Below are 25,069 nucleotides of genomic sequence, written 5' to 3' on the forward strand. Positions count from 1 at the left end.
ACAACAGGAAGAGAAAAAAAAAAGCCTAGGTGGTTAGGAGCCAGGTTCCTAAGCAGGAGGCTGGGACATGGAAAGGAGGAACATTATAAAAGGAAGCAAGGAAAGAAATGAATGACGAGTAACAGAGTCTTCTTTAGGTAAACCTATGTATGTATAGTAAATGTTAGTGTGAGTTACTGTAGCTTGGACAACTGCCACTGTCATTTAAAAAATTCTGCAATATATCTTCTTTGTGGTTTTTTAATAGTATCCTTGTCTCAAGGCACAGATTTACACAATGGAAGTGTAAATTTTTTAATGTCAAGAAACTAATACATGTATTTTTAACAATTCAACATTAGAAATAAACTAAGACCCACCATTGACTTCCATGACCAATCCCAGTTGACTCTCAGAAGCACATCTATTAACAGAGATGTAGGCCTTCTAGTGCTTTTACATACAAAAAATATATATAATATTTCTATATTATATAATATATAACATATATTTCTATATAAAATAAAATATGCATTTTAAATTTAAGTAGATATTATTGCAATAACACTTCACCTAGGACTGCAAGAGACTATCATTTCACCATACTCTAATTGGTAAGGATAATCACACCACCATGGTTCATTATTGTTCCAGTATGTATTTACTTGATTACAAGGGAGATTGAACATCTTTGTATATGCTTCCTGTTACTTGGACTTCCTCCCCCATGAATCCGCTTCTCATATCGTTTGCCCACTTTTCCATTGGGTGACTTATCGATCTTTTCTTTTTATTGATATGGGAATGCTTTATATATGATGGATTTTGATCAAGGCAACTTCAGGGACACTACTTATTGTAGTCTACTTGAATGGCTCCCCCTGCTGGTGTGCAGTACACAACCTGTGCTTCCATTCCTGGCGGTTCTTAATCTTTTGTTTGTGATGAATTGTGTAAATATTTTATCTGTAATCTGTCTCTGTATTTTAATTTTGCTTGTGTTATTTTTCACAGTAGCTAAATCATTTAATTTTCATCATATCTATCAGTCTTTAACTTTGTGTTGTTTGCCTTCTTGATTTTGTTTAAAATGATCTTTCTTACCTAAGGTAATAAAATATTTTTCTCTATTTCCTCTGATTGTTCTCATAGTTTTGTAATGCTTATGTCTTTAATGTATCTGAAAACTATTAGTGAGTGATGTGAAATAGGGATTTTTTTCTAATTTCTTTCCTAATGGACAATCAAAAGTCCCAACAAATTATTGAATGGCTATCCTTTACCCCTATCTAAAAATACTACCATTATTATATACTTTTCCCCCTACATTCATGAATCTATTTTGGGGTTCTGAATTCTGAATATAATAAAATGATATTTGAAAAACTATTTAGCTACACTAGTCAGGTGTAATCACTATCAATAAATAAAGGGTTGATACTGAAACAAAAATATACTGTATATTGATTTTAATCCATAGATTAAGACTTGATGTTATGGTAAATTTGGTATAGATTATATGGAGTTCTTCTGAAAGGAAGTTCAGTCAATCACAGCAGCTTGTTTGTCATCTTTATAAAGCTCCACATTGAAGAGTTCCATCTAGAAACTCATATAGTTAGAACTGGTGGATCTTATGTGGTTATTAGACACAAGATCCTGGTGCCCACTTAAATGACCAACTTGTTTTATTTCTTCCTAAATATTATGCTTGACTTGAAAACTCTTAATTTAACCACATACATAGTGAACTAATAAAAATTAATTCATAGATCTTTTCACTTTAAATGAACTGATCATTGCAACAAAAGTGCTGAGATATTATAAATACAAGAGCTTTTGCATGGGCCATTAGAACCTTAAAAACAGGATACATCTGATAGTACAGTCTGATAAAGAGTAGGCACTGAATAAATATTTGGAGGAGGAATGAAGCTCATACCTAGCTTCACTTTAAGAGCATCCTTTATGCTTTCTTTTTTCTAGGCACTTTACTGATGTGCTTCATTCAGAATGGCTATTTTGTTCTTACTGCTTTATGACATATGACATTAGCTTTCTTAACCAGAAAACTCCAAGTCAATTTAATTCTTTTCTTTGGGATTTATTAAAGCCCAAGACTTAATTATTTGGTTACTCGTTAAAAAAAAAAAAAGCAACCTGATATATAAGTCTTATTATCTATATTTGCTTTCCACATGGACCAAAGAATGAAAACTACACTTGCTTTATTCTCCTTTCTCTCCAGGTAGCACTATCTATGTAGAATAGAATGTGAAGGACTCTGGAGTTGTGTGGTACAAAGTGCTATCCTCCTTCCATCCCGGGCTCTGCCTATATTTTTCTAATCAGAGCCACTTGTCTCTGACAACCCTGCTATCTGCTGGCTTGTGGACACATAGTCTGTAGCTCTGTGTCCCTTGAAGACCCCGTTTCACATACTGCAAAGATTATTTGTGAAAATAGCCCAGAGACTTTTAGCAGTTTCCAGCTCTAAGTTGTTATCAGAGCTTTTCTTAAGAGTTCAAATTGTATCCTTTGTGACTATTTTTTCGACTTTGGTAAAAACTCCTTTAGAATGACTATATAGAATGGTAGCTTCCTACTCACACAAGCCTTAGTACTACTGACTCTGCATGAGCATTTTGATGACAACAGATGGTTTGCATCTGAAGTCAAACTTACAGCACAGATTCTGTTCAGTGTACAAGCATAGGGTACATTTACCCACCGAGAAACTTCCCATGAGTATATTGTGCATGCTGGTGTTTTTGAGTGATACTGACTTATTCAGACTGTGGTGTGCAGCTCTGTTTTTTCTTTTTTCTTTAGAGAGAGGGAGAGAGAGAGAGAGAGAGAGAGAGAGAGAGAAGTGGGGAGGGCCAGAGAAAGAGGGAGAGAGAGAATCTTAAGTGGGCTTCATGGCAAGCATAGAGCCCAATACGGGGCTCCACCCCACAACCCTGAGGCATGACCTGAGCAAAACTCAAAGTTGGATGCTTAAGCAACTTGCCACCCAGGCGCTCCACGATTTTCTTTTCTTTTTTTCTTAAAGCATGCATGAGATAATGTAAAGTCAAAGTCAAAAGTCCTTGACATATAGATTCTTAGAACTGAAAATGCTTTAGAGATCTTCTGGTCTAATCATCTGAATTTGGAATTGGGATGACTTCCTTGCTGATTTGATTATCTATACTATATAACTATATTAATAATCATAGGGAATAAGCAAAAATTAATGTACACATAAACTTTAAATGGAGTGATCATTTGGGATGAGTCCAAATATATCTATAAACACATAAGTTTGCTCTGTTTAAAAAGGAATCCATAGCACCTATTGTGCATGTGTGTATGTGTGTGCAGTTAGAAGAATGGAAGGTGGAGAGGTTACTGATTACCACCCCATCAGCTGATAAGAATAGTTAAAATGTGGAGCAGTTTCTAGCTACCCATGGAAATCTAGCTGACTGCTTCTTTCACTTCAAAGTCTGTTTTATTTTGTGAAACACTTTCTTATCACATTTATTTATTATTCCTCAAAGGGATGCTGGGAAGGAGACTGCCTTTATTTCTATTCTCATGTTGACATGTGAGAAAACCAAGTTCACACAGAGCTTAACATTCTCTTCCTGGAAATATATACTTAAAATAACCTCCACGATCAAGTTGGCTCTGCCACTCAGCTCAGTACCCTCTTCTGCCCCCTTCTCTTCTGGTCCTAGGGCCTTTCACATACATGAAACTGATGTCACTGGAAGTTCCCCAAATCAAGGGTTGTGTAGAAATCCCTGTGGGACAGTGGATAAGGCATACGCTCATGTGGCTGGAAATACATGCACACAGAATGATACCTCTACACTTGGGAAGAAGACATGCAATACAATTAAAAGGACAGAACGGTTGCCTATGTTGGGGAGGAATGAAAAAGGAGGATGCTCTGGAAACAACAAGAAGTTTTGTTTTCACTTCTCCCCACCTGCACTGCTTGCCCCAGCCCAGTTTTCCAAAAGATATCTTCTGCCAACATTTAAGAAAAACTTTAGTGTTTTCCTCTCTGCACACAGTGGAATTTTACCAATTTCTTTGGAATGACAAGTATCAGACAAAGTTTGTGGCTGGTGAGATCACTGTTTCATAATCCAGCAAGAGTCAAGATCTCATAGAAAGATAATTTACAGCAGATTAATTTAAAGTTAAAGAAAAATGAAGCTGGTAGTCAGGAGGCCACTGGGGTTTTAATCTCCATCCTATATTGATAATCACTCAAGGCTAAGTACCTCTTAACAGTTTATAAAGCATGTTCACATTTATTAATCTATTTGATCTTCACATCAGCTCCTCAAGGACACTGTTTTACAAATGAGAAAATGAAAACTCACAGAACTTAAGTGATGTATAAAAGTTGCTTTACCTGTAATCTGTATTCTTTCTGTGTTCTGAAGGCAGGTTCTTAACCTGTCTCACTCCCAATAAGTGAATATTATAATTTGTCAGCCATATGGGGGTGTGTGAGGGGAAAGTGGTGATAATGGGGGTGACATAGTTACTTGGAAAAGAGTGCTAAATAAACAAATACATAATAATAAATAAAATGATTTATTTTATAAATTATTTAATGCCTTAAATAATGACTTTATAATTAAGGCATTAAATGTATTAACACATAATAGGTGTATTAAATATATTAATACTGTATGAAATGAAGACATAAATTATATGTATAGATAGATATCATTATTTATATGTTTAGTTTGTTATTTATTCTTACTTCTGAAATATCCACAACCAGGTCTCTGCAGTTTATGAACTGACTTAAATGGATGGTATTTTGCAGAGCCTGTGAACACCCACAATGAATCCGCACCATCAGACACCCTTCTCTGTGAGTTTCCCCAGGAAAGTAATACGTACAGAATTCAGGGTCAGGCAAAGGATCATTTCATTTGGCCTGGCTACACTACAATTGATCTACAATTGAATCTTGAATCTTATGGCTCCGTTGAGGAAGAAAGACTAGTCCAAAGCCCACCAGCCAGAAAAAGGAAAAGGAAGTTGAAGAAAGGAGTGACCAGGTGCTCTCCCGGGCATACTCCTCTCTCCTTAATTCTCTAGCCTGGTAGAGGTAGAGCACATGACCCTAAATACATCTGCTCTAAGGCTTTATTTAGCCCCTAGCACCTGGAAGATGTAGCCCAATCAGTTTCCTTGAACTTGACCAATCTATCGCATCGGTTTCCTTATCTCCTAGCTAATTTAAGTTTCCAAAGTAAGAAAAATCCCCAAATTTGGGGATGCTATCAGGAAATCGAAATTCTCAAAAATTCCTTTACTCATTCCATAACATTTTGTGTTAGGCACTATACCAGGTTCTGGGATACAGAGTTGAGTATTTGCTTAGATATACACACACAGAGAGAGACATACCATGAATACTCAATTTAAATGAAAACTTCCCAGAAGTTATCCATTTAACAGAGTGATTAAGAGATACAGAGGTGATCTTTCTTATTTTAAAAGATTTTATTTATTTATTACAGAGAGAGAGAGAGAAAGAGAAAACACACGAGCCCTGGGGGAGAGGCAGAGGGCGAAGCAGACTCTCCACTGAGCCGGGATCCCGACGTGAGGCTCTACCCCAGAGATCGTGACCTGAGCCAAAGGCATATGCTTAGCTGACTGAGCCACTCAGGTGCCCAGAGGTGATCCTCCTAAGGAGATAATTTCTAAGGACGTGGATTCATATAGAATACCAGGAGGTATCTGGTTAAAATAATATATAAACAAGATCTATAACCTGAAAGAAGGCAATGTAGATGTCCTGACAGGCAAAGAGAAACCTGATGCTTTAGAGTTTTAAGAAGGAGAATATGCCAGGGTTCCTCCAGAACTGATTTAGGAGCAGTTCTCCTAGAACTGGGGTCTAATTCTCCAGACACAAATATTCCTGAAGAAAGTCAGTTTATCAGCCACCACGGGCATCCCTCCAAATTGGTCAGCTTCTTGGGTTTTGGGTCAGAACTTCTCTCTAAAACCTCCTATCGTGTCTTAAGGGGAGCTGCCTACTGGACAGGAGTTTTGGTTCAAATGGCAGACTTAGTTTTTTTTGCCTGAGGATATATATCCCACTTCAAGTTAATAAGTTGGCACTCTAATTTCTACCTCAACTCAGGCCATACTCATTTGTTCATTATTTTTGTTATGGCTATTACTACCCCGCCTCCCAAAGCAATCATATGAACCAAGTGTCCCCAAAAGTCCATACATGGGTAGTTCTGTTTGAGGTATGCCTGGTATTCATAGGAACGTGGGAGGGCTGTAGTCCTTCCCCTCCCCCAGCCACCTGCACCTCTTAATTAGGGTAACAGCAACAAGATTCCAGGGTTCCTGGACCAGACCCAAATCTACACTCACCAGTCCCCAAGCACTGACTTGAATTCTCAGTTTTAGTACTGAGTTTGTATACAGTTGAACATAAATAGTTTTTGTCAAAGCATCTTAATATTTTATTTGTTCGTATTTTTTAATTCTGGCCCAAGAAGGCAGTGTTAAGAGAAAGAACAGGATAAATGGGCATAATATTTGGCCCATAATTTTAAGATATGGCCTCTATTTCTCAAAGTTCTGTCTGTCTTGTTTACCACTATGTCAGTTGGACCAAATAGAATTGACGACACATAGCTGGCACTCAAGAAATATTTGTTAATTATTAATTAACTATTAATTAAACAATTAGCCACTAACCAATCTGGAATATATATATATATATATCAAATCAAATAATTCAAGTCAGTAATTGATAAAAAGGAAATGAATGGGTCTGACAGCAGATTCTGTATGTAGTCCAAGAAGGGTTATTGAATGAAGGCTGAGATTTTTGAGATGGCATTTAGGTGTATGTGGAGCTGGTGCCAAGTGAATGGAAAGGCCTAGATCATTGTGAAGGTATAGAAGCCCATGACTGAGGTCAGGGTGGGCAGAAGGTATGCCCCTGGATGACAGTGGGACAGGGAGGGGGAGTGAGTTTGTGTTGAGAATCTAACAGAGGCAAGGAGAGGGGGGATTGTAGATACTGATAAAATACTAAGCCAAGTTTTGACTTCATCCTTTTGGTAATAGGATGATACTGAAGATTTCCAAGCAAAGGAATTCATGATGAAAGCAAGAGGTCAGGGATTTTTTTATTTTTTTATTTTTTTATTTTTTTATTTTTCATATCAGAAGAGGTCACTATTGTAGAGATGAGAACAAATGAGATTTTTTTTTTAAACCCCATTAAGACAAAAATGATCTCTCCCTCCTCGGTTGCCTAGTGTAACCTTCTCTGTATAGGATTTTATGACAACACCTGCCCCACTTCACTGCATTTATGTGAGTACCAGCAAGAGGCAAGGACCTTTTACAGGAAGGGAGCTACAGTGTCTTATATGATGTCACTGTATGCCTAAGACTGGGAAAAGCTTCAGGATGGCGAAGGTGCTTTGTAAAAGTTTGTTCCATCCCTAAACGAGCAGTTAGTTCACAAAGCAACTCCACTGACATCTTATCTCATTTAATTCCTACATCTACCTGGTGGATTAGGGGCTATTTTTCTCTAAGAGAGAGATCAGGCCTGAGCACTGGTGGATGTCCACACTGAGGGGAAAGAGCAAGAGGAAGACCCAAACAGGCCAGAGAACTAAGACAACAGGCCAGTCACCAGTGGCAGGAGCTACCAAAGATAAAGGCAGAACCCAGAGGAGGTAAGGGATGCCAGGGAGGACTGCAAATGGATCTAGCTGCTGAGAAGTCACAGGCAGAACCTCCAAAAGAGGGAGGGGGCTGAAGTCAAGATGTTTGGGGTCCAAGAAGTGAGGTCATGGAAGAAGCTGGAGTGGTGGGGGCTGCATCGTAAACTCATCATTTGGAGAAATTTGACACTGAAAGAAAACACAGTGAAGCTAGAAGAAACTAGTGCATTAGAGATGATTTCCCCCGAGCACTGGGCGTGTTTATAGACAGAGGGCAGGGAGCGATGTGAAGAGGGCACAAGGGAGCATGACGTGGGATGAAGCTGAGTGACACAGGTTGAAGACTCAGAGGAGCCTGGTGGGGGGGCGCTGCAGAGGGGGCTCAGGTCTCATGTGCCCTCTCTCTGTGAGACAAAGAGAGCAAACCTCTAGCAGAGCTTGATGAGTGCTCGGATGCATGTGTTACACAGTTAGTTTGCTTGTTCCAAACAGCCATCCTTCCCTGTGTATTACTAGACTCAGCTATCTCTGAAAATATGTTTTCTTTGTTTCTCTCTCTCTTTTTGGATCTTAAAAATATCCGCTCCCCCCACCCCCCTGGAAGAAATCACTGCCTCTCAGATGACATTCCGCTGGGCCAAAGCTACAAAACCTCACCCAAAATAGATCAAATATTTTAAATGTTTTCTTATTTGCACCCCTCGCAAGTATGTCTGCAATGCAAAGCCAATTATGAGATTGGCTTTTTTTCCCCCTGAAATGAGAGAAGGATATGCTTTCTGGTTGGGAGGGGACACCAGGTCTCACCACATGGTCTTGGTTGGATTAGACAGCCTTCATTAAGCATGAGACAGGAAGAGGAAACACACACAGCTGGGTAAACACATGCAGAGCAAGGGGGTCTCTCCTAGCACTTGCCATTTGGGAGTCCATCTTGTGCACATTCCTGCACTTCCCCTTTACAATGGCAGTTCTTTAAAGTCACGTGTGATGTTTTTACAAGATTGTAAAAGGCACAGAGCCTAACAGTAAGCTTTGCAGGTAATGCATGTTAGGAGGTTGATTGAATGAATGAACTAACAAGCGAATGAATGAACGTAACTGTCTGAGAAAAATCCAGTTATGGCTCTGAGTGACTCATACCCACTGGAGACCAAGAGGGATTTCTCATGGATGGAACCATCTTACTTTCTCTGAGGGTAGAGCAGAAACCATAGAGACATCCAGTTATCTTCCCTAGCTCAAGAAATAGGGAGACAGTGATCTCATTAGGGAGACTGGAGGAATTGGCCAGTCCTGTTCAGCAGAAGTGGGAGAAGGTTATGCTTGTCTCATCCACACTGGGTCTTCCTGGATCACACACCCTCTTTCCATTTCGTCAGATCTTCACTCTTATCTCAGACAACCAATGCCCTTCTTCTTCCACCTGGCATCCCAAGAGACCAGCCCCTCCTCCCTCCCTTTGTGCCCATTAAAATGGATCAGAGCTGGCCATCATTTTATCCGAACCCTATTCATAAGACAGTTGGCATTAACATGCTAAATTAGGCTATGGCTTAGGGTTTTAGCCCTTCAAGAGTAACTACGGGTTCTGCTATGTCAAAGCCTTAATACAAAGTTGTGATTAACTTGAGAACATCACGTTCAGGGCTAGTCAGACTGGTCCTGACTGAGGGACACCACTGCCCTGGGGACAAAAAGAGCAGTAGCCTTCCCCAGTGTCACATGGGTAACCAGATGGTAGTGCCATGGGAGAGAATTCTCATTTATACAGCAGTTTCTTAAAAAAAAAGAAAAAAGAGAAAGAAAAGTCTAAGGATAGATAATATACAAACTGTGTACATATCTGCAGAATCAACACATGTAATAATTATGTCATCATTACTCGAGATCTTCTTTTACACACTGCAGATAAATTCCAAGTTCCTTGATTTTGTGACCAGTGTCATTCTATGTTCTTATGGGCAACTATGTTGAATTTGGAGTGGTTCTAGCCTACTGTTATACCTGCAGCCATAAATAATTTGTATGAATGCAATCATTTCTGCGGCCACTTGCTTTTCCCCCCACACAATATGTTTTTGAGACCTAAGTACATCTAATTCATTCGTTTTAGCTACTCCTAGTTTTCCATCCTCTACCATAGTTCATGTACCCTGTCTCCTGCTGATTGCTAGTGGCATTTTTGTGGTACTGCACTGGCAGCTAATACTCTGATGAGCTGCCTTTCACATGTCTCCTTGTTAAAGAATGTGATTTTCCCAAGAGGATACACCTAAAAGTGAGATTGTTGGACAAAGAAGCCATATGCTAAACATCACTGCCAAATCACTCTACAAAGTGAATGTGCCAATTTGCTTGCTGATCCCAAATGCGTAGGAATTTCTTTCTGCACATTACCAACATCATTTAGTTTTATAAGATTAAATATTCTTTTCTTTACCAATTTGTTGGCTGTGAGCTGGTGTCAATATCTTAACTTTCATTTTCCTGATTACTTAAATGGTTGAACATCATCATTTCAAGGATTTTGGCCTTTGTGTTTTCTCTTCTGTGGATGATAGATCCTATTCCCATTTTTTATTGTGTTCTCTCTCTCTCTCTCTCTCCCTCTCTTCCCCTCAGTTGATTTATAGGCATTCTTTGATATTCTAGACTTTGTTTTATTTTTTTAAAAGATTTTATTTATTTATTTGAGTGAGAGAGAGCAAGCAAGGGCACAAGCTAGTGGGAGAGGGAGAAGCAGACTCCCCACTGAGCAGGAAGCCCGAAGTGGGGCTTGAGCCCAGGACCCTGAGATCATGACCTGAGCCAAGGCAGAGGCTTAACTGACTGAACCTCACAGGTGCCCTGATATTCTAGATTCTAATCCTTATACACTGCACATCTTCTCTGGGATCGATAATCTTTTCACTTTGTATATGGTGACTTTTGTTGAATAGAAGTTTTTACATCTTATAATAATCAAACTTTCTTTAGTTACCTTAATTTCTTTAGTTTAATTCTCAGTCAATATATGCAAATATTATTCACATTTTTCTTGGAAAAACTGCTACAAAGTCTCAATGACTTACAACAAACATTTATTTCTTATGCCTTTTGTCTAAAGCTTGGGTAAGTAGCAACTCTGCTGGTCCCGGCTGAGCTCAATGGCCCAGCGCACTTCCCCGTGTCTCCTCATTCTGGATCTCAAGCTGAAGAGCAGACACGATCTGGGGTATATTGTTTTCCTGTGCTGCTGTAACAAATTACTACAAACAGGGTGGCTTAACACAACGGAAATGTATTATCCCATTCTTCTGGAGGCCAGGAGTCCAAAATCAATGTGTTGACAGGGTTGCTGGCTTTTTCTGGCGGCTCTGGGGAAGAATCTGTTCTGTGCCTCTGTCCTAGCTTCTGGTGGTCACTGGCAAACCTTAGCATTCCTTGGTTTGTAGCTGCATTACTCCAGTCTCTGCCTCTGTCCTCACATCCCATCTACTCTGTGTCCTCTGTGTCTCGAATCTCCCTCTACTTTTTTCTTACAAGGATATGCGCCACTGGATTTAGGTCCCACCTAAATAATCCAGTATAGTCTCATCTTGAGATCCTTAACTGAATTACATCTTCAAAGACCCTCATTTCCAAACAAGATCTCATTGACAGGTTCTGGATGAATGGTGGGGAGTGGGGAGTGGAGCACCATTTAACCCACTCCGTGGGGCTTGTTGTCAAAGGGCAGACACTCAGGGGTGAAAACACAACATGTGATGCCTCATAAAGCTTCCACTCTGAGGGGGGGAAAAAAGCCTCCACTCTGAGCAGGCTCATCATCACTTCTGGTACATCCCATCATTCAAAGCAAATCACAGGCCAAGTTCTCCTACAGGGAGCATTGCAAAGAAGACGAGTGTTTAATCCCATTAAAAGAGGAAGTGATTAATTGGCTACAATAATCCAATCTATCACGAACTACACTTATTTTTTATTTTTTAAAAAGATTTTATTCATTTGAGAGAAAGAGAGAGAGAGAGCAAGCACAAGTGGGTATAGGGCCAGAGGGAGAAGGAGAAGTAGACTCCCCAATGATCCCAGTTCCAAATGCAGGGCTCCATCCCAGGACCCTGAGATCATGACCTGAGCCAAAGTCAGACACATCACTGACTGAGCCACCAGGTGCCCCCACCTTACTTTTAGGGTCAAATAATACTATGTGGCTTTTAACAAAAAGTAGTAACCATCCATCCTGCCCATTCTTCTAACTGACCCCTGCCTCCCCAAGCAGTGGCTCTTAATTTTTTTCTCAGTCTCCCTTTCTAGGCTTTAAATGTTGGGTGTCACGTTCTACAACCTGCTCTTCACTGTTTGCAATCTTCCAGGTAACTTGGTTCTAGTTTAAAACATGACCTATAAATGGATGACTCTCCAATGTATACTTCAAGCCTCATCCTCTCCCCTGAACGTCAGATTTGTGTATCACGCAATCTACTTGCACTCCCACTTAGCTGTGTTTGGTCATCTTAATATGCCTCAATTATGTCTAACGTGATTCCCACACCTCCTTGCAAATGGACGCTTCCTGCAGTGGTCTCCATTTCATTAAATAACACCACCACTCACTCAGCGATTCGGCCCATAAAAGGAGACATCCTTGATTTCTCCCTTTCTCTCTCATCCCTCATCCAAACCAGCACTGAGTCCGGACATATCCAAAATTCAGTACTTTCTCGCAGTCCCCTGACCACACCTGCCCTGGTCCAGGCCAGCAGTTCCCGCCTGTAAGGAGGCTACATTTTCCCACAGCTTCTACGCTTGTAGTCTCACTGCTTTTTCCACACAGGACAGCCAGAGTGATTTTTTTTTCTTTTCTGCTCAACACCTCCCAGTGACATTCCATGTCATTTAGAACCAAACCCAAAGTCCTTACCATGGCTTGAAGGCTCTAAGTGATCAGATCTGCTGGGAGCCATCACTCTTCCCCAATTACTCTGTGATCTTTATTTCTTTTTTTTTTTTTTTAATTTTTATTTATTTATGAGTCACAGAGAGAGAGAGGGAGAGGCAGAGACAGGCAGAGGGAGAAGCAGGCTCCATGCACCGGGAGCCTGACGTGGGATTCGATCCTGAGTCTCCAGGATCACACCCTAGGCCAAAGGCAGGGGCTAAACCACTGCGCCACCCAGGGATCCCCTCTGTGATCTTTCTTATCCTTTAGTATGCACCTGCTATATTCTTTTTTTTTTTTTAAGATTTTTTATTTATTCATTCATGAAAGACAGAGAGAGAGAGAGAGGCAGACACAGGCAGAGGGAGAAGCAGGCTCCATGTAGGGAGCCTGATGTGGGACTTGATCCTGGGTCTCCAGGATCACGCCCTGGGCCAAAGGCAGACACTAAACTCCTGAGCCATCCAGGGATCCCCCCCCCCCATTTTTTAAAAAAGATTTTTTATTTATTCATTCATGAGAGACAGAGAGAGAGATGCACCTGCTATATTCTTGCTGTTTTCTCATATCATCATTCCACTGCTTGCTCCTTCATTTTATTCAGCTCCCCATTGAAAACTTCTTTATAGAGGACTTCCCTGATTTTTTCTACTCCTTTATAATTTCTTTATAGCACTTTCTACTGCCTGACATTAATATATTTATTAGTTAGTGTGTTTATCTGTCTCCCTCCATCAAAATGTGCTTTGTTCACAATGCCTTGAACAGGCCCTGGCATGTGGTAGACACTCAATAAATACTTGCTCATTGAATGAATGAAATGCTTTTTTTTTTAGAGGGGGGAAGGTGGTATTTGTTTTTATACCCCTAAATAATAATGCTAAATCTACTGTTTATTAAAATTGCAATAGTAGACATTAACTCTTGATTTCCTGCTAAACAAAATGAAAGCTTAGCGCTCTTATCCACTATCATCCTACTAACATGTTCTTGCTCGTTATCCTCTGAATCTAATTACATCATTGTTTTGGTGAAATCAATATGTTGTATTTACATTAATATGACTGTGTAAGTTTTTCTCACAGTTGAACACTGTAGTGTAAAATGATCACTTTTCCTTTCTCATACAAACATCTTGTTTTTCCTGAAATTATAATGACCTCAATTTCACATTTATTTATTTTCTGTATACCTATCACAAATGTTTTCCCAGAGAAAATATTAGGTAATCTGTCTACCTGACTTTCCTGAAACCATCCTTCCTACAGCCCTCTGCTCCAGTCTCTACTGGTTGCTTTCTTGACCAGCTGTTGTCCTAGAATTTTCTTTCACCGTCATCATGGGACCACCCTTCACTTCTGTCATGGGTTTGTACTCTATTTTCTGATCTTCTGTCTTGGTTTCTAATTTCAACCTTTTCCCCCTTGGTTTCTAATTTCAACACATTTCCCCCTTTGGGTGGAGGGTATAACCTCAAGAGCTTGATAACTTCAGAATTAAATATATCTTCATTCATTGTACTAGATGCCCAGTGGGCCCTTTGAATTTGGAAACTTGTGTCCTTTAGTTTTGGGAAATTTAAATGTTTTATTTCTTTGATAATTTCCTCCTCACAGTTTTCTCTTTCCTCTTTTTCTGGAACACTCAGATCTTGGGTTTTTGATTGATTCTCTGATGTTACATTCTCTCCTTTTTTTTGTCTTGTCTTTTTCTTCTAATTTTCTAGAAGAATTTTAAGATTTTATTTATTTATTTGAGAGAGAGGAGAGAGAGTGCAAGTGGGTGAGGGGAGGAGGGAGAAGCAGACTCCTCACTGAGCAGGGAGCACGATGTGGGGCTCCATCCCAGGGCCCTGAGATCATGACCCAAGCTGAAGTCAGATGCTTAACCAGCTGAGCCAGCCAGGTGTCCCTGGAAGATTTTTTTTTAACCTTTTCTTCTATTTCTTAAATTGAATCTTTATAACTTTCCACCGTAGTACTTCTCATTTACAAGACTTTTTTGTTTTGTTTTGTTTTGTTTTGTTTCTTCTCTGCAAGTGCCTTTTTAAAGCATCTTTCTCTTTTGTGTTGGCTCCAGTATCTTCTCTTACCTCTCTGAGAATAGTCATTAGTTTTCTTGAAGTTTTCTTCTGTTTCTCACCTTACCTCTTTTTCCTGAGTTCCTTTTTCTGTTGTTCAAGTCTCCCTTTCAGAGCCTCTCCTTAACTTGATGTTCATATTTAAGAGTGAGGTGCTAAACAGCCCAGTGGGAGTTCCTGTGCATAAGTTCACTAAAGAGCCTTGGGCAATGAGCCAGGTATTTCAGGGGTCTCTCAGTCTCTGTGCCTTTGGTTCTTTTTTCCATGGGCATGCCAGTCTCCCTGGAGTGGAATCCACCAATTTCCTTTATGCAGAGTTCAGACCTGACTGTTTGTGGAGAGCAAGGAGACTGGGGGTATTCCAGTATTCACCAAGTAGATTTTCATTTAAATTTTGTTTTCAGGGAGTGCCTGGGTGGCTCAGTTGGTTAGGCATCTGCCTTTGGCTAAGGTCATGATCTCAGGGTCCTGGGATCCACCCTCCCATCGGCCTCCCTGCTCATTAGGGAGTTTGTTTCTCCATTCTGCCCCTCACCTCACTTGTGCATGCTCTCTCTTGCTCTCTCTCTTAAATGAATAAATAAAATCTTAAATATATAAATAAATAAATTTTGTTTTCAGTATGAAGCCTTTCCCTTGCCCATGGCTTTGCCTGACATTCTGAGAGCAGCACTTGTCTTCAGAGAATAAACTTCCAGCCTTTGTCTAATTGAAAGAGAAGTGTTCACTGAGTTGCTTAGGGAGCTGGGGGGCTTCTAGAGCTGGGGTTTTAACTGTTCCATACTCAGATTTGCAACGATATTCTGCTTTCTGCTTCATCCTTCACTGTCAGAGATTCCTGGAGCTTCCAAATCCTGTTTTTCCTGGTTCTGAGGCTTGAGTTGGCTTCCTTCTCATCCACCGGCCTTCCACTCTCCACAGGGCCAGAGATCAGTTTCTTAGTTCTGCTAAGTCACTTACCAGCCATTCGTCCATTTTCCATATTCCAAAAGTTGGCTGACATCTAGAGCCTGTGTTGACTCCCTTCCAGTATTCTTTGCCTTGTAGGATTTATTGATGATTTTTTTTATTTCTGTGCTATCATCTTGATGGGGTTTGGGAAACAGCAGAAGTAAATGAGTGTTGTGCACTCTGTCCCATCTAACCATCTCCTCAGAGTTTCCAGTCTTTTCATCTGAAGTTCTGTTTTTCATGATTGAAGAATCCTTCCATACCCCATCATAAAAGTATTCACCTGCAATTTTCCCTAGTCATTTTAAAGTTTTGTTTTTCAGGTAATCTGGCTTCTTTTAGTGTGGAGTGGGAATTTTGAATCTAATTTTACTGTTTCTACATAATCCATGGAATCTTACCATTAATTGAAGAGCTCATCCTTTTCTCCTTGATCTGCAGCGTCTCTATTATTACTTTAGAAGTTTCCATATATGCTTGGGGCTGTTTCTAGATTTTCCGCTCTATTCTACTGGTCTATTTGCCTATTCCCAGGGCAATAACACTCATTTTAATTAGAATTGCTCTATAAAAACCTTAGTACTTATTTTTAGATCTTTACTTTTCCATATGAATTTTAGGATTGTTTTTGTCAAGTTCTACAAAGTATGTCATTAGATATTTTATTTTTTTTCATTAGATATTTTAGTTGGAATAATAAATGCATAGGTTAATTCAAAGAGAATTTATATCTTTATAATTTTGAGGTTTGCCATTGGTAAAAGTGACATATTTCACAATTTATGCAGGCCTTTTATGTCCTCAAATCCAGCTCTATAATTTTCTTGCACTATTGTGTTACATTTATTCCCAAGTAATGCACACTTTTGTTATTAATATGAATCATCTATTTTCCATTATATTTTAAAATTAGAGACAGCTGGTTACAGGAACTCTGGAGTTTTGCATACGAACTTGATTCCAATAATCTTACTAAACTCCTTTATTAATTCTAATATCTTTGTGGATTCACTTGAACTTTTTTGCCACATGACCATATCATAGTAAATAAAGATCATATTAAAGCGAAAAAAAAATCTAATTCCAACAGTTCTTCTTTTTTTTTTTTTCTTTTCTTTTTCTTTGTCTTGGTTAGGCCCTCCAGCCCATTTTTTAATTGTAAAAGAGATGGTAGGCATCCTTTCTTTTCATTGATTATAATGGGAGTACTTTTACCATTTCACCATTAAACTTGATGTTTGTGATAGCTTTCTGGTAAAGGTCTCTTACTGTAAGTTTAGAAAGATTCTGTTGCTGGTTTTTCAAGAGCTTTTTTTCCTATATGTAATTGCTAATTTCACCAAGTATTATTCTTTATTTATTGAGACTATCTTTCTCTCTTTTTTTCTCTTTCAACTTTTAAACTGCTAACATTGAATAATATATCACTAGATTTTCATATTTTGACCATCTCTGCATTGGCCTTGTCTTGTTTTACACTTGTTGGATTCGTGTGCTAATTGTTTGTATGTAGGTTCATAAATACACATGGTATAATTCTCTGCTTTTTGTGCTGTCCTCATTGTCCAGTTTTGGTATCAACATTTTACTGGTCTGATTTTATTGTTTTCTAAGCTTGAGTTTCTGGAAATACTTCAAGTAAAAGAAGATGTGTGTGTGGATGGGGTAGATTTTGCTGCCTTTTAAAATATTCAAAAGTTCTGTTTTAGTCAATAAAACAAATATTTTAAGCTGGAAAAAAATGTATGTTCTTTATGGAACTAAATGAAGTGATTTTAATTTTGATTGAAAAAGGTGTAGCCTGTTTTTGCTCTTCCCAGTCTGACTCACAAGCAAAATTTAATTGCTCACTACTGATCTACATGATTGCAAATTCTCAGTTGGAACTGAAAAAATATAACGAATCATCCAGATGTTTCCAAATGTCTCTTTAGAGTTGTTATGGTTTGATTAGGTAGATATATCCTATGCTAGACAAGCTGTTCTTTATCTGGGATGGTCTAAGTGGGAAATATATTCCACAAAAAATGTCCTGTATAAATCCGGTGTATTTTTAGTGTTGTTTACAAATGACTTCTGGAAAAAGTAAATTCTATGAAAGTGAAGTTTCTCATGGCAGAGATGGGCAACATATATCTTTTTCTTTCTTTTTTTCTAATGAAATTTGTTAAATTATCTTTCCGAGGTTCTTCCACAGTGCCCATTTCTAAATACATAAAAAAGGCTAAATGGTTGCTCATCCACTATACCCTGAGTACGAGGTATTCTGAATTTATCTAGGGAAACATACTTCTCTGTTCTAAAGACAGAACCCAAAAATATTCAGCTATTTATCTTCTAAAAACCATGCAAAATGCATGTCCTTTCTATGTTTCCTGCTGATAATATTTTCCCCATTTGTAGTGCAACTTTTCTTTCCTCTGGAAAGCTGGTACTTATTTTATTCATAGATTGCAAATTATGCCCTGATGCTGTTTAACCAAAAGGCATTACTCACACAAGCGGGAAGAATGTGGCTTAGGATTGAATCAGCATTGGCCATGGAAAACAGTACATTAAAACAGGCCTCACTGAGTCACAGACCATACAGCCTAGAGATCATGGGCCTCAAGCATCTCTGGACACAGGTCATATCTTCACACAGATGTCACCAACTGAGTTGTTTTCAGAAGTCATTGATGTCTGCACTACAGCATCTCCAAATGCAGCAAGTTACCAGACTGTGAACTATTACTCTGTCTTTACAACCTGTCCAGATATGGGACATCCCCAGTGGCAAAACTGGTTGTGTTCCCAAAGCTTCTTTCCAAATCATTCATTTGGGATCAGAAAACATTTTCCCATAGGAACAATTTTATAAATGGTGGTGCTCCACCAATGCCTGGTTGAGCCACAGTGTCCTTGAAATGCTGCATTGACTGTGCTATTCCCACCAGCCATTATTTATTCTGTTTCCCTGGGAAAGTGCATTCTGACTTCTAACTTGGGATGCCTGAAGCTCACCTCTCGCTCGCCCTGGCAGCCTTCTCTGTAGCTTTTTTGGGTTGTGCTGCAGTAGCAGTTGGGAAGAGGGGATAGGCAGCCTTCCCAAGAAAGAGATGAGCATAGGGTTGGTACAGATGCTTCTGGGTAACTCACTAATGCTGGATGGCTGAAAAAGGAAACCACCCACATGGATCAATTACTTCCCAAGTCAGTGTAAGGCACAAAGGGACTTTTTCCTAAGTAGAGATCATTTTTAAGTCAGATATTCATAAATAGGTAAAGGCTTATACGGTAAAACCTAAGGTTTTTGAAGACCAAGCTTATGGACTTGTAGTTAGCCAGGGAAAAATATTTCAAGTCTCCTTGGCCAGTGATGAAACAGTTTCCAAACACATAGCAATAATGAGACAGAAGTCTTGCACCTAGTTCCTGGCCTGACAAATAGTAACTGCACATAATTTGTTGTTGTTGTTGCTGCTGTTGGATTAAATACTGATGGGCTAATTTAACCAGGAATTCTTTATCGAAAAGTACAAGACCACAGATTGTATGCGCATGTGGGCCAATTAATTTCATTCTAACTCAGCATCTGCTAAATCTGTCTTTCTCATTGCACACATCCTGTCAATGAAGACTTGGTTGGAGCACTTTCAAGAAGTCACTAGAACAGCAGTGTCATCTCTGTGATCATGTGCATCATTTACACCAGCCCCAAAGGAGGTGCTGGTGTAGACACCCTCTCTGCTGTGCACAGTCGCTAGCAATGTCTCCCTGTTGCCAAATCCAAGGAAACGAAGGGGAGGTGGAGAGAGAGAGGTGATGTGGAAAACCAATGACGATAGCCAAGCTTGTAGGACCCTGCGTAGCTGAGTTTCTGGCACTACACTTATTCTGGAAAACATTACCTACTAAAAAAGACCTAAGCTTTTTTTGTCAGTTGTTTTTATAACACATGTCGACATATTTCTAGGGGGCTGTGCCTCTTTCAGGTTAGAATTTAGTTTGTGCACCAGACCTGGGTCTTGGCTATCGCAGGCTTTAAAACTGTACAACGATTTAATTTCATTTTGTATATACCATTACTTTTAAAGGAAATATGCTATTAGGGCTCCCTCCATCAAAAAACCATCCCCACCCCCACCCCACTAAAACTTACAGACTATTAAACTTTGAGTTTCATCAACTGTGCTTTCTCTTTAAAGTTGCATTTGCGTTCTGCAAGACAGCCTCTTTCTCCAAGATTAACATTTCTTATGATTGTTCCTGACAATGGATTCACTTCCAGAGGCCCTGCTAAGGATAACCAAAAAAGGGCATGTAGCTGGCTGGTTTTGGCAGCCTGCACGCAGTTTCAGAGCTTTTTAGGTCTTGGTTTTTCTGATGAGTGATTTCCTGAGCATGCCTAGAGAATGACAGGCATCTCCACAGGCAGGCTGCATCCACCTCAGCCGGGGTGTCGTCATTGGCTGCCCTATTAGAAAAACTACAGGACAATGCATACCACCGACTGCCGACTGTAAACATAGGGGCTATGTGTTCACTTAGCACGGACTTCTGGGAGGGGCCAAGGAAGGGCGGTCTGGAGTTTTATTGAATAGAGCAGTGTGTATTAGGCTGCCTGCCTGCCTGCCTGCCTGCCCTCTTGCTGTGCTCCTGCTAGAGAAATCAGTTCTTCCTTTCCGATTTAGTCCCCAGGAAGAAGTTGCAGCCTGCGAGGTAAGCCACAGAGGGCTTTCTTTCCATCTCTTGCAGAGCGTCTGGGGGCTTTCTCTGTGTTTCAGTCAACATGCCTGTGTCAGGTAGCTGCAGAAGCAAGATAGTGAAAGCCAATAATAAAGCCCACAAATTCTCAGAGCCAGGCTGGGCTTTGCTGCCCTGCAGATGGTCCCCGGAAGACAAACAGGATGAGATTTCAAGTTCTCTTCTTGGAGCTGGGACGAGAGTTGAGATCACATAGAGATGTGGGCTCTGGGCTCAGGGACCACCGGGCTACCTTGATAAGGAGCTCCTTTTGTTCAGGAGTGCAGTGGGGAGCTTACCTGAGCACCACAGGCCAGGGGCAGCAGGCGTGCTGGGCCCGTGTGCCCACACCAGTGGTCTTTCCTGCATCTTCTACTACCAGAGACTTAAAGAGGTTTTACCTTTAAAGTAAACTTTTAGGTTAACAGGCAGCCAAAAAGGAATGGTTTTTAACCAAAGCCATTTACATATTATTCTCCTACCAGTTTTTAAGCCTGGACTTCTAGAGCTGCAAGGAAATAAGGTCAGAGATGGAAAGAACCGTTTAGCACCAGTTGGGTTAACGTAACTGATATGATATTTGCCAAGACAGGAAGATGCCTACCATGATCTGTTTCCTATAAAACCTAATAATGAGAGAGAATGCATGTGCTAGTGGGTGTGTTTTTTAGAAATCGCCTTTAACATCCTACCAGTCTGTTTCTTAAGAAATCTTATTTTCTGTTTGAAAGTGTGTGCCTGTGATTAGAGAGTTTGAAGAGATGTAGTTTTGCAAGTGTGTTCCAGAAAGGGAGGAAGCAGGCTTTCATTTCAACATAGTCAGACATATTTGGGCATCTTAAACAGTAGTACAAGGCAGCCAGTTGGTAGTAGTCTGGAATTCCTTTTAGAAAGAGCTGATTGTAAAGGGTGGGAGAATTTTAGTGCTATGGTAATACATGGTTAAAAAAAAAGTGTATGAGAACAAAGTACTTGGTATTCATAGATCCCTTCTGTTAACAGGGCTATGCAGATGGACTTGTAAACTGGAATAGTAAAATCTTTCTAATGCGTTTGGCAAAACCAGACGTGTATGGCTAGAGCTTCAGAGAAGACTAGGTGGTATGTGGCAAGAAGAGCAAGTCTGATAATTTTTCAATAAGCCTGGGTATTGAAGGTTTTCAGCTCCAAATGACTGCATTTGCTTTTATTCTGTCAAGTGAGGTGGTTTTGTGTTGAGATCCATTAAATAATCTTTTTTCTTTGTATTTAGAATTTTGGGGGTAATTTTCTTGAGAATGCCCTTCTCTCCTCCTAGGAGATGATATATGAGAACAGAGTTCCCTGTGAATTTCTTTTCCTGGAACAGTTCTGAGTAAGTGTGGGAGAAAGGGCTGCAAGTGAAAGCTATAGTTTGATTATCGTCCTTCGCTCAAAGAGATCAAGTTCCAAACTATTTTCACAGTATTTTTAATGTCAATCAAAATATGGAGAACAGTTTCTTTTTCAACTGTTCTCTAAACCATGGGGGAATGCAGTTTGGAAGGAAATCTATAATCTTGGGATTTGAGGATAAATTCCGTTTTGAAACAAACCTCTCCAAATCCCCGAAAGTTCAAACTTTGCTGCCACCACTCACCCCTCTTGTCCTCGTGCATGCCCCATCCGCCAACAACCACAAAAAACACATTTTTCAAAGTAAGTGTTGTACCCTCTGTAGTGATGTACTGGAGCAAGGGGATTTGATATTTCACTTTCTATTGGACTTTGGGCAGTTCTCTGTGCTCCTTTCCTCCAGTTGAGTATGAGCTAGAACACACCTCCCCAGATGGGGAGATAAACGGGTACAGTGAAACTACAGAGCAACAACTCCCATTTTTAATAAAAGCATTTCATAAAGAGAAATGCAATGGCAAAGGTCTGGAACAAAAAAGTCACTAATAAAAAACTAATCTCAGTACACATAAGGAATATCCAATGGATTGATCCATTGGTAACAGGCAAGGTTGTTTTCCATCGGTTCAGAGCCAATGGAATAAATAGAGTAAATTAAATAATTCAGGTCGAAAAACTGCCTTAAATAAGTATGCAATTCTTGCATTAAAGTTAAAAGGAGAACCAGGTTCACACTGCAGCTTAAAGGATTTAAATGAGATCCATAAAAGGATACCTGATGCTGAGGCTATTGACAATTTTCATTGGCTCCTGTGGCTGACCTGAGAATTTCCTGCTCTGTGGCAGATAGAATAGGTTGGTCCTGATTGTGGCCTGGGTGTTCTCTGGTCTGATAAGCCTAAAAATGCACCTTGGTAGGCCTTTTCTTAAAAACACGTATAGTAGGGACGCCTGGGTGGCTCAGTTGCTTACGCGTCCAACTCTAGATTTCGGCTAAGGTCATGATCTCAGGGTTGTGAAATTCTCTCTCTCCCTCCCCCCACCCAATAAAAACAAAAAACAGACCCCAAAACCCCCACATATAGCTGTCATGGACACAAGCTCATGGTATCTTCGTGGTAGCATAGCTGCTCATCAGGGATTCTTTAGCAAGGCAGAAAAGTGACATAGAGGAGGGTATGTAAAGGAATGAGTTGGATCCCCATCCGCCTGCAGTCTATCACATGTCTTGGAAATGTGGTGGGGTGAGGCCATGGTGGGGGGACGGGGAAAATGCTGACAACGTGGTATGCAAATAGCATGGTAGGCCTAAGTAGGAGGTTAGATGTTGCCAAAGAACTTTCAGGCTTTAAAAGAGTTTTCTGGGTAAATTCTCTCAGAGCCCGAAAATAGAACCATTAGATCCTTACTGAAAGTCCTTCATCTATCAAGCTAATCCAAGTTTGTCATTAGAGAGATGCCCATAGGTTCTGGGTACTTGGGTAATTTAAAGAGATATTTGTAGCTCAGGCTTAACTCAGGAGCACCACTCTAAAAGCTCAGCCTGAGCACTGGTTCCCCTATTCAGATAGCCCAGACCTTGGGGGAAGCCATCCACTCTTTGACCTCATGTGTGGAATGGGCATTATGACGCTTCTCCTACCTCCCACAGAGCTTAAGATGTCCAAATGAGGTGAGGCTGTTTGTCCCTCTTTTCTGTGAGCTATAATCTGTGTACAATTTGAGGCCTCTGAGCTTTAGGCTCATCTTCACTTATCTTCCACTTCTTACCTAGTATTCCGAATTATGTGCTCCTTCCACATATTTGAGGACCCTTGAGTGGTACCTTCTGAATCCTAGTTCTTTCTAGAACCCTAAGCCCCGGGTCCTGGGAATACTGGTCCCCCGCAGTGTTATCTAAATTTTAGCCCTGGTGATCAGAGATGAGAACACAAATATCGGGAGGCAGAATAAGATGGGTTATCGGTGGTACCAGGCTATGTCCGGAACCAGGAAATCTGAAGATCCAGTTGAGTAGAAGACCAATGACAAGGTGCTGACAACAGAAAGGCCTTGGTAAATGAGGCAGCTTCTCTGCCTCCAGCCAAATGCATGGAACTAATCCCAGCATGTCAAGCCTGGGCCTTGTAGAGAGGGTGAGGTAATCAGGAGCACCTGGCTGCGGTTCCTGTTGGTATTGAGACCAGACTGTTCCATGGATCTAGCCTCTCTCTCCCCTATGCTTCCCTCGATCTTTAGTATCCCCAGCTGGCTCTCCTGGGACTGACCCTTGGTGGCTTCTCTTGCTTCCCTACCCCCAGTCCTCTGTCTCTACCAGCTTCCCTGGTTCCTCCATCCCCAGGCCAAACAAGGGCTTCCGTGATCCAGCACTGACAATCTGCAATTTGCCTTCTATGCCTTCTAGCTTTAGGGTGAAGCCCAGAGCCCCGTTATATTCAAGGTAGAGGAAAACCTCTTCGCTTTTTGTAGGCAGAGGGGGAAAGAGTTAGAGTGGACAGTGTAAACGTTGGAGCAATTTCTGTGGAAAAAGAGTCCTCCTGCCTCTCACCCACAAACTCACAGTCGGCGGGCAGTTAGTGAGTGTCGGAGGAGGGCAGGAAGGAAAAGACGGCTGTGTGCAGGAGGCAGAGGTGGTGGGCAGCCCTGCCCTCTTGCTGCTGTGGATACCTCTGAAACCTGATTAAAACTCTAAAACCTTGCGGTGCCTTGTGAACCCTCCTTTTGTGATTGACAGGTGAGAAACCTTGAGCCAGGGGAGGTTGGGGTGGGGAGTGAGGCAAAGTCTTGATTTCCATTGGAGACAAGGATAGGTGGGACCAGAACATGAGTGGAGGTGTCCTTTCTTGTTCTCCAGATTTTTTTGAAGGAAGAAAGGATGGTGTAAATAGACACAGAGAGAAGGAGATGACTTCATATGGCCCCCATTCCTGAGAAAAGGAGATCATCTCTAGAGAAGCGGTTTTCTGGGGGGAGTTTGTAGGGGCTGAAGAAGCTGGGAATGGCTGCTGCCAAGCGTGTGCTGAGAGAGCACCATGAGCTTAATAAAAGGATTGCTAGGTAACAGTCAAGGAAAAATTGAAGGAAAGTAAATATTTGGGGGGAGGTATTTCAAATGAATTGAGTATTCTTAGGAAGCACTCATTTTAGTACATGATTTTTCTTTAAATATATATATTACATATATATTTCAGTGATGGAAAACTTGAAGATAAATTGCTTTTTAATAATTTCCTGAGGCTTCTGGCATTATTTTGTGAATATATGGATGAAAGCACTTGGCTGTAAGGAAATCATCTTACTTGGCGA

General features: G+C 40.5%; 1 protein-coding gene across 11 annotated transcripts in view; it reads left to right on the forward strand.

Annotated features, from left to right (window-relative positions):
* The first annotated feature begins 20,039 nt into the window (after positions 1-20,039).
* The window catches only part of CALD1 (caldesmon 1), a 188,414-nt gene continuing 183,384 nt past the window's right edge, over positions 20,040-25,069 (forward strand). For 6 of the 11 annotated variants that reach the window (XM_049094656.1, XM_049094653.1, XM_049094652.1 and 3 more), the window contains exon 1: positions 20,040-20,365. The gene's annotated coding sequence lies outside the window, so the exon portion shown is untranslated. The remainder of the gene's footprint in view (positions 20,366-25,069) is intronic. The other 5 variants (XM_025464182.3, XM_049094658.1, XM_049094661.1 and 2 more) reach the window with 2 other exon arrangements.

The sequence above is a fragment of the Canis lupus genome, chromosome 16 (genome assembly GCF_003254725.2).
Source record: "Canis lupus dingo isolate Sandy chromosome 16, ASM325472v2, whole genome shotgun sequence".
NCBI classification, from domain to species: domain Eukaryota; kingdom Metazoa; phylum Chordata; class Mammalia; order Carnivora; family Canidae; genus Canis; species Canis lupus.